The sequence below is a fragment of the Trachypithecus francoisi genome, unplaced genomic scaffold (assembly GCF_009764315.1).
Source record: "Trachypithecus francoisi isolate TF-2019V2 unplaced genomic scaffold, Tfra_2.0 Lachesis_group2, whole genome shotgun sequence".
NCBI classification, from domain to species: Eukaryota; Metazoa; Chordata; class Mammalia; order Primates; family Cercopithecidae; genus Trachypithecus; species Trachypithecus francoisi.
In genome coordinates this window covers 131,513,678-131,529,593 of record NW_022681465.1, presented here as the reverse complement: position 1 = coordinate 131,529,593, position 15,916 = coordinate 131,513,678, and the positions used below count along the sequence as shown (strand labels likewise).

General features: G+C 43.2%; 1 protein-coding gene across 17 annotated transcripts in view; it reads right to left on the bottom strand.

Moving 5' to 3' along the window:
• The window catches only part of PWWP2A (PWWP domain containing 2A), a 67,356-nt gene that overhangs the window by 37,362 nt on the left and 14,078 nt on the right, over positions 1-15,916 (bottom strand). The window contains exon 1 of one of the 17 annotated variants that reach the window (XM_033180412.1): positions 13,025-13,046. The exons of the other annotated variants lie outside the window; for them this stretch is intronic. The gene's annotated coding sequence lies outside the window, so the exon portion shown is untranslated. Of the gene's footprint in view, positions 1-13,024; positions 13,047-15,916 lie in introns of those variants that run through there. 17 annotated transcript variants of the gene reach the window in all.

The window sequence follows — 15,916 nt, the reverse complement described above, 5'->3', positions numbered from 1 at the left end:
TTTTTTTTAAAAAAAAAGCTGTGGTTAAGGTTTCAAATATTGCTCACAGCAGAGGCAGAGTCGTAAAAGTTTCTGCTCAGGCAAATACATCAAAAGCTCAGAGACGGAGTCTCGCTCTGTCGCCCAGGCTGGAGTGCAGTGGCCGGATCTCAGCTCACTGCAAGCTCCGCCTCCCGGGTTTACGCCATTCTCCTGCCTCAGCCTCCCGAGTAGCTGGGACTACAGGCGCCCGCCACCTCACCCGGCTAGTTTTTTGTATTTTTTAGTAGAGACGGGGTTTCACCCTGTTAGCCAGGATGGTCTCGATCTCCTGACCTCATGATCCGCCCGTCTCGGCCTCCCAAAGTGCTGGGATTACAGGCTTGAGCCACCGCGCCCGGCCGTGATACATAATTTCTTTTCTACTCTGGTCTACTTCATTTGTTTTAAGGCTAGTCAGACCCATTAAACTGATTTGAAAACTCTGTTACGGGTCCAGACCCTGTTTGCACACCACGGCACCTAATACAAATCTTTAAAATTCTCAGTTTTTAATAACCTTATTTGATAGAGTTAGAAATAACAGTGTTTTGGGCCGGGCGTGGTGGCTCAAGCCTGTAATCCCAGGACTTTGGGAGGCCGAGACGGGCGGATCACGACGTCAGCAGATTGAGACCATCCTGGCTAACCCGGTGAAACCCCGTCTCTACTAAAAAATAAAAAAAACTAGCCGGGCGAGGTGGCGGGCGCCTGTAGTCCCAGCTACTCGGGAGGCTGAGGCAGGAGAATGGCGTAAACCTGGGAGGCAGAGCTTGCAGTGCGCTGAGATCCGGCCACTGCACTCCAGCCTGGGCGACATAGCGAGACTCCGTCTCAAAAAAAAAAAAAAAAAGAAAAAGAAAAAGAAAAAAAGAAATAACAGGGTTTTAACGTGCCTGGGCTGAATACCAAGAACCTGATCCTTAAAATAAACCTTAAAATAAACTTGCTATACTAAGTTTTCTTCACATAAAATCAAATCACGCTACGAAATAATTTCACTATATATGTTAGCATGTTGACTGTATGCGCTATTTGATTCCAACAGTATCTAACGCAATACAACTGTAATGCCAATCCTGTAAGGCAAAGGGCTTAGATCTAAACCCAAAGATTGGCTTCGGGTAGTCAGTCACGTGGAACCTGCAAAACTAGATGCCAATGTTCTATATATGTCTATTTTTCTACATTACAAATCTTCAGTGTCCAGATTCTCCAAAATGTTTTAAAAAAAAGCCGGGCGCGGTGGCTCAAGCCTGTAATCCCAGCACTTTGGGAGGCCGAGGCGGGCGGATCACCAGGTCAGGAGATCGAGACTCTCCTGGCTAACACGGTGAAACCCCGTCTCTACTAAAAATACAAAAAAACTAGCCGGGCGCGGTGGCGGGCGACTGTAGTCCCAGCTACTCGGAGGCTGAGGCGGGAGAATGGCGGGAACCCGGGAGGCAGAGCTTGCAGTGAGCCGAGATCGCGCCACTGCACTCCAGCCCGGGCGACACAGCGAGACTCCGTCTCAAAAAAAAAAAAAAAAGACAGGATCTCACTCGGTCATCCAGGGTACAGTGCAGTGGTACCATCACAGCTCACTGCAGCCTTAACCTCCTAGGCTCAAGCAATCCTCCCATCTCAGCCTCCCACATAGCTGGGACCACAGACACATGTCACCATGACTGGCTAATTTTAGTATTTTTTGTAGAGACGGGGTTTCACTATGTTGTCCAGGCCAGTCTTGAATGACTGAGCTCAAGCAGTCTGTCCACCTCAGCCTCCCAAAGTGCTGGGATTACAGATGTGAGCCACCGTGTCCAGCCAGAAATGTCCTTATGCTCCCAAAAAGGTTCAGAATACCTTTGCTAGGAAGAACTCTTGATATTAGGTACTAACAGCTGTGGACAAACCTAAACGTGGGCAGGATTTACAAAGAGCCAGCATACACCAGATACTATTCTAGCACCTGAATACTTTTTTTCCCAAAGTCTTTGTTAGCTTGGCTACCACAAACCAATAACTTACAGCAAATACTTACAAAACATAAAAAGGAAAGGCTTTTTTACCTACGGTAGGAAAAGATTAGGTCTCGGCTAGTCCAAAAAGGAAAGGTACCCTCCTATTGTATCAGACTGCACAGAAAGTTGCTTTTTCCATTCTAACTTCTGGTAACCAAGTGTTTGTTTCCTGACTACTTAACTCAAAGTAACTTTAAACATTTAACGCTTTCTTACACAGTACACAAGAGCTCATTAACCACTTTTTCAAAAGATGACAAGACAAAAGAGGTGCTTCTTGTGTTTTAATGTAGAACCAACATAAACAATGTGACTTATTTGATGTAATACCACTACTTGCATTAACAATAACATTTTCTAACTCGTAAGAAGGCATCATTTTGCCTCCATCACACATTCACATGATGTTTCAATAGCTGAATGAAGAGAAGTGCCCTTCCTCTTATTGATTTATAAAATTTTTTTATAGAGACAGAGTCTCACTCTGTCACTCAGGCTGGAATGCAGTGGTGCAATCATGGATCACTGCAGCATCAACCTCCTAAACTCAAGCAATCCTCTCACCTCAGCCTCCCGAGTAGCTGGAACTACAGGCACCTGCCACCATACCCAGCTCCCTTCCTTTTATTAGGACTAACTAAACCATACTTACCTTAATGTTTGAGGTCAATTTTCACAGCTGTCTGTTATCAACTGTTTGTATCCTCTAAACTCATTTTTGCATGTGTAAAATAAAACACTATTTTCAACCTTAAAGGACTCAGATAAAGATCAATAGGTCAATACACGGCAGCCATTTTCCTTGGCTAAAATTTACTTTATTTAATTTGCTTCATGTAAGTGATTTAATCTTATTTTCAAACTAATAACCTAAAGCCTGAGGCAGTGGCTCACGTCTGTAATCCTAACACTTTGAGAGGGTGAGGTGGGCAAACTGCTTGAGTCCAGGAGTTTGAGACCAGCCTGGGCAACACAGGAAGACTCCATGTCTCTACAAATAGAAAAATTAGCCTGGTATGGGGGTGTGTACCTGTGATCCCAGCTACTTGGGAGGCTGAGGTGGGAGGATTGCTTGAGCCCGGGAGGTCAAGGCTTCAGTGAGCAATGTTTGCACTATTGCACTCCAGCTTGAGCAACTGAATAAGACTTTGTCTCAAAAAAAAAAAAAAAAAAGGCCAGGGGCAGTGACTCATGCCTGTAATCCCAACACTTTGGGAGGCCTGAGGTCAGGAGTTTGAGACCAGCCTGGCCAACATGGTGAAAACCCATCTCTACTAAAAATACAAAAATGAGCTGGGCATGGTGGCACGTGCCTGTAGTCCCAACTACTCGGGAGGCTGAGGCAGGAGAACTGCTTGAACTGCGGAGGTCGCAGTGAGCCAAGATCGCACCACTGTACTCCAGCCTGGCGACAGAGAGAGACTCCGTCTCAAATAAAATAAAAATAAATAAAACAAATACAAAAACAAAAAACACCTAATAATTTACTAGAGGTTTTTTTGGTGGGGGGGTTGTTTTGTTTTTTTGAGACAGACTCTCACTGTCACCCAGGCTGGAGTGCAGTGGCGCAATCTCAGCTCACTGCAACCTCCACCTCCTGGGTTCAAGCTATTCTCATGTCTCAGCCACTTGAGTAGCTAGGATTACAGGCGCATGCCATCACGCCAGGCTAATTTTTATATTTTTAGTAGATGGGGTTTCACCATGTTGGCCAGGCTGGTTTTGAACTTCTGGCCTCAAGTGATCCACCAGCCTCAGCCTCCCAAAGTGCTAGAATTACAGGCGAGAGCCACTGCAACAAGCCAATTTTGCTAGAGTTTAGGGTCCTTCCCATATATTTAATTCATACTCTCAATGCAAGTATAGCCCAGCCAATTACTTTACAGCTGTTTATATCAAGTAATGGAATCTGATATGTTTATCTTTATGAAGTTCAGTAAGAATGTTACTATTTCGCAACTGGATTGTTTTTATTCTTTGCTGTTCCCACATAAGCATACAAAATACCCAAGTGTTAAATGCTTTTAATAACATAAGGAAGAAGCACCTAATTGTATAATGATGAGTGAAAACTACAAAAAGGGGGAAAACGGGGAAATAAAACTGGTAATTGTGTGTGGGTAGTGAATGCCCAGCAAAGCAGAAAAATGTATCTAAATAATAATAAAACATCCTCAAAGAACCAAAAAGATAAATCACTTTAAGAAATGGGGATCACATGTCTTCGCTTCATCTCAGTACTCATGCTATCACCCTTACACAGATAATACCTAAGGCAGTGTTACCAAACTAAGGATGGAGACATTAATTTTGAAATCAATTTCAGGGATCACACTATGATTAAAATAAAATCAGAGTGTAAAAGTAGAAGTAAATATCTGTAACTGCAATGAATGTTTCATATATGTATATAAGGATATATGGATCCAGATGTAAAACAGATTTCTAACTAGGCTAAAATGTTTGAGAGCCACTAACCTATGAAACTATAAACTTAATAAGAATAGAAAGCAGAAACAAAACTATAGTCCCTTAAAAACCCTAATTTCTCCTAGCCTGACCAACATGGTGAAACCCTATCTCTACTAAAAGTACAAAAATCAGCCAGGCGTGGTGGTGCACGCCTGTAATCCCAGCTACTCGGGGGAAGGCTGAGGTTGCAGTGAGCCGAGATCATGCCACTGCACTGCAGCACTCCAACCTGGGTGACAGGGCAAGACTCCATCTCAAAAAAAAAAATAAAAAATAAAAATAAAAATAAAACCCTAATTCCTCAAGTACAATCTGTGAAAAAATACATCACAACTCCTCGGAGTGTTTGCAGTGGAAATCCCTAAGCCCTGCCCAAAACATAAATCATAAAACTTTCCTACAGTGGAACTGGGATCTGGTATTTTAGCAAGCACCTTGGCTTTAGCTTTTCCTAAGGGAAGACATTTATGTCTCATGTGAATGCTCACCAAGATTTTATTGAACAAGTGTTTAGATGAAAGGCTGACTGGTATCCCTTGCTTTAAGTTTTCCAAAAGAACTTTCTACAAATACTCCCAAAAAGTTGAGTAATAAGATACTCTACCCACTTTGTACAGCATAAAGGCATGTGTTAATGTGACTCGTAACCCTTATCCACTTTCAGTCTTTAACCACTACTCAAAGATTCTAATGTAAAATAATTCAGGTATTACGGCTTAATTACCCTGGCTACAGCGCAGTGGCCTGATTTCAGCTCACTGCAACCTCCACCTCCTGGGTTCAAGCAATTCTCATGCCTTGGCCTCCCAAGTGGGTGTGTGCCACTATGCCCAGCTAACTTTTGTATTTTTAGTAGAGATGGAGTTTCGCCATGTTGGCCAGGCTGGTCTCAAACTCTTGGCCTCAACTGATCGGCCCTCCTTGGCCTCCCAAAGTATTAGGATTACAGGCATGAGCCACTGCACCTGGCCAGTGTCAAAATTTTTTTAAGGGGGAAGAACACTAGGGTTTAATAGTTACTTTGTGTTGCCGGGCACAGTGGCTCACGGCTGTAATCCCAGCGCTTTGGGAGGCCAAGGCAGGTGGATCACCTGAGGTCAGGAGTTCAAGACCAGCCCGGCTAACATGGTAAAACCCCATCTCTACTAAAAATACAAAAATGAGCAAGGCATGGTGGTGCACACCTATAGTCCCAGCTACTGGGGAGGCTGTGGCAGGAGAACGGCCCTGGGAGACAGTGACTGCAGTAAGTCAAAATATCGCACCACTGCATGCACTCCAGCCTGGGCGACAGAGTGAGACTCCATTCTCAAAATAATTTAAAAAAATAATAAAAATTAGCTAGGCGTGATGGCACATGCCTGCAGTCACAGCTACTTGGGAGGCTGAGGTAGGAGAATTGCTTGAGCCATGATTGCACCACTGCACTCCAGCCTGGGTGACAGAGACCCTGTCTCAAAAACAAACCAAAACAAGGTCATGAGCAGGAATGGTGGCTCATGCCTGCACTTTGGGAGGCCAAGACAGGAGGATAGCCTCAGGTCAGGAGTTCAAGACCAGCTTGGTCAACATAGCCAGATGGTGTCTCTACAGAAAAAGGAAAAAGAAAAAAAAAATAATACCCAGATTCATTTTTTATTTTGAGCCAATGATTTTAGAAACTACCTTGCCTTACAAACAGCAGCAGACTAAATCATAGAAGAGGTAAAATTGAAGCAAGCTTATTGTGGTTCATATTTCATCTCTTTGTAAGACTGGTTACGATGTCAAAGTTTAACCTGAGAAAAAATGAAACAGCTAAATACAAAAGAAAATTTTACCACAAAAAATTAAAAATGGAATTACAATACAATCCAGGAATCCCACTTCTGGGTACATATCCAAAAGAATTGTAAGCAGGATCTCAAAGAGATATTAGCCAAAAAGATAGAAAGTGGAAGCAACCCAAGTGTCTACTGACATATGAAAGGACAACAAAGTGTGAGCTAGACAGAGATATATAGATATACAAATATATTATACAAAATAATATTTTCAGTCTTAAAAAGGCTGAAATCATAGGCCAGGTGTGGTGGCTCATACCTGTAATCCCAGCATTCTGGGAGCCTGAAGCAGGCAGACTGCTTGATGTCAGGAGTTCAAGACCAGCCTGGCCAACATGGTGAAACCCTATCTCTACTAAAAATACAAAAATTAGTGGAGCATGGTGGTGCATGCCTGTAATCCCAGCTACTTGGGAAGCTGAGGCACAAAAATTGTGTGAACCCAGGAGGCAGAAGTTGCAGTGAAAAGAGACCACGCCACTGCACTCCAGCTGGGGTGACAGACTGAGACTCTGTCTCCAAAAAAAAAAAAAGGCCAGGCGCGGTGGCTCAAGCCTGTAATCCCAGCACTTTGGGAGGCCGAGACGGGTGGATCACGACGTCAGGAGTTCGAGACCATCCTGGCTAACACGGTGAAACCCCGTCTCTACTAAAAAATACAAAAAGCTAGCCGGGCGAGGTGGCTGGCGCCTGTAGTCCCAGCTACTTGGGAGGCTGAGGCAGGAGAATGGCGTAAACCCGGGAGGCGGAGCTTGCAGTGAGCTGAGATCCGGCCACTACACTCCAGGCCGGGCGACAGAGCAAGACTCTGTCTCAAAAAAAAATAAAATAAAATAAAATAAATAAAAATAAAAATAAAAATAAAAGGAAGTCATGGCACATGCTACAACATGAGTAAGTCTTGAGGATATTAAGTAAGCCAATCATAAAAAGATACTGCATGAATCCACTTACATGAGAAGTATCTAAAGTAGTCAAATTCACAGAAGCAGAAAGTAGAATAGTTTATAGCAGGTGGAAAAGGAGAAATGGGAAGTTGTTGTTTAAAAACTATTGAATTTTAGTTTTGCAAGATGAAAAACTTCTGGAGATCTGTTTCACAACAATGTGAAAGTACTTAACACTACTGAACTGTATCCTTAATGGTTAAAATACATTTTGTTATTTTTTTTTTTCACAATTTCAAAAACCTTTTAAAAATGTGTATCTAGGCCGGGCGCGGTGGCTCAAGCCTGTAATCCCAGCACTTTGGGAGGCCGAGACGGGCGGATCACGAGGTCAGGAGATCAAGACCATCCTGGCTAATACGGTGAAACCCTGTCTCTACTTAAAAATACAAAAAAATAACTAGCCGGGCGACGAGGCGGGCGCCTGTAGTCCCAGCTACTCGGGAGGCTGAGGCAGGAGAATGGTGTAAACCCGGGAGGCGGAGCTTGCAGTGAGCTGAGACCCGGACACTGCACTCCAGCCTGGGTGGCAGAGCGAGACTCCGTCTCAAAAAAAAAATAAAAAATAAAAAAAATAAAAAATAAAAAATAAAATAAAAATGTGTATCTAAGGTAGGCATGCCCATAGTCCAAGGTATTTAGGAGGCTAAAACAGAAGGATCACTTGAACCCAAGTTCGAGGCCATCCTGAGCAACACAGAAAGAACCAACCATTTAAAAAAAAACACACACACACACACACAGCCGGGCGCGGTGGCTCAAGCCTGTAATCCCAGCACTTTGGGAGGCCGAGACGGGCAGATCACGAGGTCAGGAGATCGAGACCATCCTGGCTAACACGGTGAAACCCCGTCTCTACTAAAAAATACAAAAAAACTAGCCGGGCAAGGTGGAGGGCGCCTGTAGTCCCAGCTACTAGGGAGGCTGAGGCAGGAGAATGGCGTAAACCCGGGAGGTGGAGCTTGCAGTGAGCTGAGATCTGGCCACTGCACTCCAGCCCGGGCGACAGAGGCAGACTCCGTCTCAAAAAAATAAAAAATAAAAAATAAAATATGAAACAATGAAAAAAATGTATATCTAGCTAAATATAGAGGGGAAAGTTTTATGAGAAGCAATACATTGGCACAGTAAAGAATTATTAGTGCAAGGGAAACAGTAATTACATAGCGGAGAAACAGCACAACACCCTAACCTGAGAGAGAATCAAAGTATACACTGCCAATGAGGGCACATGGCTATCATGGGCCTGCAGATGTGGTGTTCCGGAGAACACAACATTGCCTGCGTAACCTAACCCTCTCAGGAGTAAATATCTGGTAAATCCAAACTGAGGAACAGTCCTTATTACATAATTGCTACATAATTATATTGCAAGTAAATGTAATACATAATCATTTACTAGAGGAGAAAAAACACATTGAAGGAAATTTCTATTGGAAAAATTGAAGAAATAATGAAACATGAGATACAAAGTAAAGTACTCTATCAATGCTTCTTTAATTTGAAAACTATACTGTGGCTACAGTTTTCCTTTGATTTTAGAAAAGAAATGCTCAAGCATAAGTAAAGGAGAATGATGTCTTCAACTCAGCCTCAAACACTTCAGGAAACAAATTTATTTACATAGAGAATGACAAATTAAATGTGGCAAAATGTTACAAATGACTCTCTCTAGAAAGACTTTACAAGAATTCCCTGCTATGTTTTAAATTATCTAAAAATAAGAAGCTAAAAAAGTAAAAAGCATGAATTCAGTTTACTTAGTTCCACCAATACTTCTATGCAAAGAAAGCACACAAAAAAGAAAATCTATCCCACTTAAGTGCAAATGCCAGCAAATTCACCTCAATTATCACTAAGCATAACTCTATATGAGACATAGTGAGACCCCCATCTCTTAAAAATAAATAAAACGCTTAAAAAACAAGTATGCTAACTGGTCTGATGGTATAAAACAGTCTCAACCCTAGGTCACAGCTTCAGTAGGTGAGACCAGAATGTACCAGTCAATGCTAAATGAGGTTACAGTCTTCGGAAGGAAAGACATCACCGTGGATTAGTGATCAGGAAATGGGCTTTGTAGGGAATGGGACCTAGAAAGGCTCAAGCAGATTAAGTTAAGAGCAAAACAGAGAGTGGTAAATGGTGAAGACTAGTTATCCATTCTGAATATTACTAAGGATTCAGAGGCTTAAATAAGCAATAAAATAAAGGTGATCCATCTGGCAGGAAAAGAGGAGGGCATGTTGGTGAGTGTGCCTGAGTGGAGAGGGCTGTCAGTTTAAGAGTGTGATAGATGGAGAACAACCAGTCTCTTAATAAGAAGGCTGGATGGGAGCAGTAGCTCACGCCTGTAATCTCACACTTTGGGAGGCCGAGGTGGGGGGATCACTTGAGACCAGGAGTTTAAGACCAGCCTGGCCAACATGGTGAAACCCCACCTCTACTAAATATACAAAAAAATTAGCCGGGCCTGGAGGTGTGCATCCATAATCCCATCTACTCAGGAGGCTGAGACAAGGGAATCGCATGAACCTGGGAGGCGGAGGTTGCAGTGAGCAACCTCCAGCCTGAGCAACACAGTGAGACTCTGTCTCAAAAAAAAGAAAAGAACTAAAAAAGAAAAAGAGGAGACTGGCTGAGAGTGATAGTGATGGCTCATGCCTATAATCCTAGCACTTTAGGAGGCTGAGGCAGGAGGATCACCTGAGGCCAGGAATTTTGAGATCAGCCTAGGCCACATAGGGAGACCCTATCTCTACAAAAAATTAGCTGAGTGTGGTGACACACACTTGTGGTCCCAACTACTTGGGAGGGGATGAGGTGAAAGGATCGCTTGAGCCCAGAAGGTCAAGCCTGAAGTGAGCCGTGATGGCACCACTGCACTCCAGGCTGGATGACAGAACGAGACTTTGCCTCAAAAAAAAAAAAAAAAAAAAAAACAGAGAGACTAGCGAAGTCTTCTGTCTAGTGATGTGATTAAATGTATCTAAATTACTTTGTTAAGAATGTGGCCAGGCATGGTGGATCACCTGAAGTCAGGAGTTCAAGACCAGCCTGGCCAACATAGCAAAACCCCATTTCTACTAAAAATACAAAAAAATTAGCCGGGCGTGATGGTGGGTGCCTATAATCCCAGCTACTCATGAGGCTGGTGCAGGAGAATTGCTTGAACCTGGGAGGCGGAGTTTGCAGTGAGCCGAGATCACGCCACTGCACTCCAGCCTGGGCAACAGAGCGAGATTCCATTTCAAAAAAAAAAAAACTTAAGCACAGCTATTCTAGTCTGATCCCATCATTTAAAAATTACAAAGAAGAACACAAAAATAATTCCCTTTCCATTATATTCTCAAATATGAGCCCTTTTCCATAATGTTTAGAAAGCATACTGGTGGCCAGGCGCTGTGGCTCATCCCTGTAATCCAAGCACTTCTGGAGGCCAAAGCAGGAGTATCGTTTGAGCCTAGATGTTCAAGACATTGTCATTACTAAAAATAAAACAATTAACCAGGTGTGGAGGCACAGGCCTGTAGTCCCTCTTATTCAGAAGGCTGAGGCAGGAGGATCACTTGAGACCAGGAGTTCAAGGATGCAGTAAGCTACGATCATGCCACTACACTCCAGCCTGGGCAACAGAGACCCTGTCTCTAAGGGAGAAAAAAAAAAGAACAGGCCAGGCACGGTGGCTTACAGCTGTAATCCCAGCATTTTGGGAAGCTGAGGCAAGCAGATCACAAGGTCAGGAAATAGAGACCATCCTGGCTAACACGGTGAAACCCTGTCTCTACTAAAAATATAAAAAATTAGCCAGGCGTGGTGGCACACGCCTGTAGTCCCAGCTACTCGAGAGGCTGAGGCAGGAGAATCACCTGAACCTGGGAAGCAGAGGTTGCAGTGAACCGAGATCACGCCACTGCACTCCAGCCGGAGTGACAGAGTGAGGCTCCATTTCAAAAAATAAAGAAGAAAAACGGAAAAAAGAAAGCAAGCATGCCAGAAGGGGACTATAAGGACAAAACTTACCTACTAAAAGACTGTAACAATTTCCTCATAAGCCATCAGCCCCAGGTGCTAATGAGAAAAAAAGATTAAGAAACACCCCCACCCTCCACTGTGCAAGCAACTGTCACCTCATTCCCTAGTAAAATTTTGTCATTCTTCCAAATTAAAAGGGGAAAGTAGGCCGAGTGTGGTGGCTCACACCTCTAATCCCAGCACTTTGGGAGGCCGAGGCGGGCAGATCACAAGGTCAGGATATCGAGACCATCCTGGCTAACACGGTGAAACCCCGTCTCTACTAAAAATACAAAAAAAAAATCAGATGGGCGTGGTGGTGGGCGGCTGTAGTCCCAGCTACTCAGGAGGCTAAGGCAGGGGAATGGCGTGAAACCAGGAGGCAGAGCTTGCAGTGAGCCAAGATAGCGCCACTGCACTCCAGCTTGGGCGACAGAGCGAGACTCCGTCTCAAAAAAACAAAAAAAGGGAAAGTAATACTTCACAGGTATTATCTGAAACTTCCACAGATCCTTTCAAAGCATTTTAAAGACGCTCCTATTATACTGTAGGCCACAGTACAACAGGATGCAGGTTCAGTGGACATTCAAAAGGAAACCCATGTTAAGTGACTTCAAAAGCTACTGTCGGGTCAGGCGCAGTGGCTAACACCTGTGAGCCCAGCACTTTGGCAGGCAAGGCAAGAGGATCACTTGAGGTTAGGAGTTCGAGACCAGCCTGGCCAACATGGTACAACTCTGTCTTTACTGAAAATACGAAAAAATTAGCCAGGCATGGTGGTGCACACCTGCAGTCCCAGCTACTCAGGAAGCTGAGGCAGGACAATCTCTTGACCCCAGGAGGCAGAGGTTGCAGTGAGCCAAGATCACGCCACTGTACTCCAGCCTGGGCAACCAGGTGAGACTCCGTCTCAAAAAAATCAATAAAAATTAAAAACTACTGTCACATTCATCCTATTAGAGTTCTGCCACTTAGCACCTACTTCATAAAAGTAATAATAGTTTGGCTGGGCACAGTGGCTCACACCTGTAATTCCAGCACTTTGGGAGGCCAAAGCAGGCAGATAACCTGAGGTTAGGATATGAGACCAGCCTGACCAACATGGAGAAACATACAAAATTAGCTGGGCATGATGGCACATGCCTGTAATCCCAGCTACTCAGGAGACTGAGGCAGGAGAATCATTTGAACCTGGGAGGCGGAGATTGCGGTGAGCCGAGATCATGCCATTGCACTCCAGCCTGGGCAACAAGAGCACAGCTCCATCTCAAGAAAAAAAAAAAAAGTAATAATAGTTAATACTTATATAGCGCTTACTATATACAAGGCACTATTCTAAATGTGTAATTACATTAATTGATTTAATCACCACAGCAAACCTATTAGTAAAGTATTATTACTGTCCCTATTTTATAGCTGAAGAAACTAAAGCACAGAAACGGAAAGTGACCTTCCCAAGGAAAGCAATCCAGTGGCTCTCCCAGTAGAGCCAGTATATGTATCCAGGAAGTGGCCTGAAAGTCAGGTTCTTAACCACAGTCTCCCCTTATTTCATTAAGTTACTTAACTTCTCTTCTCCACCAAGAGAGTGAGGGAGCTAACAGGCCTGCATGCTCTTGTCTGAATCCTGAAGTGGTAGACAGGCTTCAGAATTCACAATTTTTCTGGTTTTCAGAAGATAATAAGCATGCCACTATCAAGCATTTAATGTTTCAGCACTGAAATAAAATGAAAGCATACTCACACTAAATGGGATGGATAAATAGGGAAAACAGCCTTACATCACTGCAGGTCAGGTTAGGTTTTATCACCAAAAAAGAAACAAAAGAAGTCCAGTTTTCAGAACTTTTTGTATTTTCTTTTTTTTTTTTTTTTTTTTGAGACGGAGTCTCGCTCTGTCGCCCGGGCTGGAGTGCGGTGGCCGGATCTCAGCTCACTGCAAGCTCCGCCTCCTGGGTTTACGCCATTCTCCTGCCTCAGCCTCCCGAGTAGCTGGGACTACAGGCGCCCGCCACCTCGCCCGGCTAGTTTTTTGTATTTTTTAGTAGAGACGGGGTTTCACCGTGTTAGCCAGGATGGTCTCGATCTCCTCACCTCGTGATCCGCCCGTCTCGGCCTCCCAAAGTGCTGGGATTACAGGCTTGAGCCACCGCGCCCGGCCTCTTGAGCCACTGCGCCCGGCCTTGTATTTTCAAATTGTAGTCAAAAATCTTGATAGAATTTTCAGCAAGATTAAATAAGAATACATATACAGGAGTGCTTATACCATAGGGTCTAGAACATAGCAGGTGGGCAAAATATTTGGTAGCTATTATATCAAAATGTATTTGATTTTATTTACTGTATGGCATTGGATAATTTTTTAATTAAAAGTTCCAAGTATTATAAGGGCAGTCTACAGAGTACTCAAATAGTTAGGGGGTGGGAGGGAAGATGACTTTAGCAATATTAAAAACAGCATCTTACAAAATCAACTGGTATGGAGAAAGGCTAAAAAAATAAAGATATTTCTGACCATAAGAAAGTACTCAATCTTGGCCGGACACAGTGGTTCACACCTGTAATTACAGCACTTTGGGAGGCCCAGGCAAGTGGATCACTTGAGGCCAGGAGTTCAAGACCAGTCTGGCCAACACGGTGAAACCCCATCTCTACTAAAAATACAAAGAAAGTAGCCAGGTGCAGTGGTACACACCTGTAATCCCAGCTACTCGGGAAGCTGACACACAAGAATCACTTGAACTCAGGAGGCAGAGGTTGCAGTGAGCTGAGATCGTGCCACTGTGCTCCAGCCTGGGCAACAGAGCAAGCCTCTGTCTCAATAAAAGAAAAAAAAAAAAAAGTATATTTATCAACCTTCTTTTATAAATCACAGGCAGCTCTAGAGGGGAAAAGTTTAAACTCTAATAATTTACATTTCAAGCTCCCAACCACATGCCTTCAAACAATCCTCTAAAAAACCTTACCTGCATAATTAAGTTTGAAAATAAAAATGGAAACAACTATATAGAAAACACTTATGCTTCAGTCTTTACAAAAGAAAAAATAACATCTGTATAGTATTCAAATTATTTAACTCCCTAAATGGAAATTCCTTTTTAAATAACTATCCAAGAAAATTGTAACAGTCACAAAGTGGGCAAAATACATATATATAATATATACATAAAAATATATATAATATATACATATATATATAATATACATATATATATTTTTTTGAGACAGAATCTCGCTCTGTCACCTAGGCTGGAGTGTAGTGGCGCGATCTCGGCTCACTGTAAGCTCCGCCTCCCGGGTTCACACCATTCTCCTGCCTCAGCCTCCTGAGTAGCTGGGACTACAGGTGTCTGCCACCACGCCCAGAAAATTTTCTTTTGTATTTTTTAGTAGAGACGGGGTTTCACCATGTTAGCCAGGATGGTCTCGATCTCCTGACCTCATGATTCAACCGCCTCGGCCTCCCAAAGTGCTGGGATAATAGGTGTGAACCACTGCACCTGGCCGCAAAATATTTTTAAGATCAGACAATCTTGATTTCAATTTTGTATTAATACATCACTTACAGCAACCTACTTGACGTTTTCCAAATAAATTAAATGCAGCATAAAATAATCTTTTTTATGGGAGACCAAGGTGGGAGGATCACCTGAGGTCAGAAGTTGGAGACCAGCCTGGCCAACATGGTGAAACCCCATCTCCATTAAAAATACAAAAAAACTAGCCGGGCATGGTGGCACATATCTGTGGTCCCAGCTGCTTGGTAGGCTGAGGCAGGAGAATCGCTTGAACTCAGGAGGCAGAGGTTACAGTGAGCCGAGATCACACCACTGTACTCCAGACTGGGTGACAGAATGAGATTCCATCTGAAAAAACAAAAAGAAAATCCTCAAAGAAAGGTGACCTAACAACTTATTTTATTTTAGTCTTTAAATCCTTTTCAAATTCAGTCATCCAGCACTGACTAAACACTGACCTGTGCTTAACAGGATTCAAAGCTGACAATTTGTATTTCCTCTTATGAACAAGTGGGTTTCACTACTGCCAGGTCCAGGCCAATCAAGGCAAAACAGCATGTTATCTAACTTAAGACCCAGGACCATATAGAAGAAATATGATTTCCAAAAATGTCCAAAGTTCACTATATTGAACTGAAGAGTAATTAATGTTTACAGCAAATAGCTTTGCCTGGGTGAGTGAGGAACAGAGAACTCTTATTTCTAACTGCCAGGTTAACTCCCTAGCAAAACCATAAACTAAGTGGTATGGCAAAATATAGTTAAGTACATTTTAATTAGAACAAGGTTTTCAAACCCTGGAGAATTGTGTATCATTCAAAAAGCCATCTTGCATATATCTATTATTATCTAACATTTACAATCTTAGGCAATTTTGCTTAAGTAACCTCTGAGCCTTGGTGTCTATCTATGAAATGGGGATTAATAGAATTTACTTCAGCAGATTTGCCAGAGTTAAATGAAACAATGTAAACAAAGTATTTGGCACAGGACTTAACATAGAAATTGAAAATACAGGCTGGGCGCGGTGGCTCAAGCCTGTAATCCCAGCACTTTGGGAGGCCGAGACGGGCGGATCACAAGGTCAGAAGATCGAGACCACCCTGGCTAATACGGTG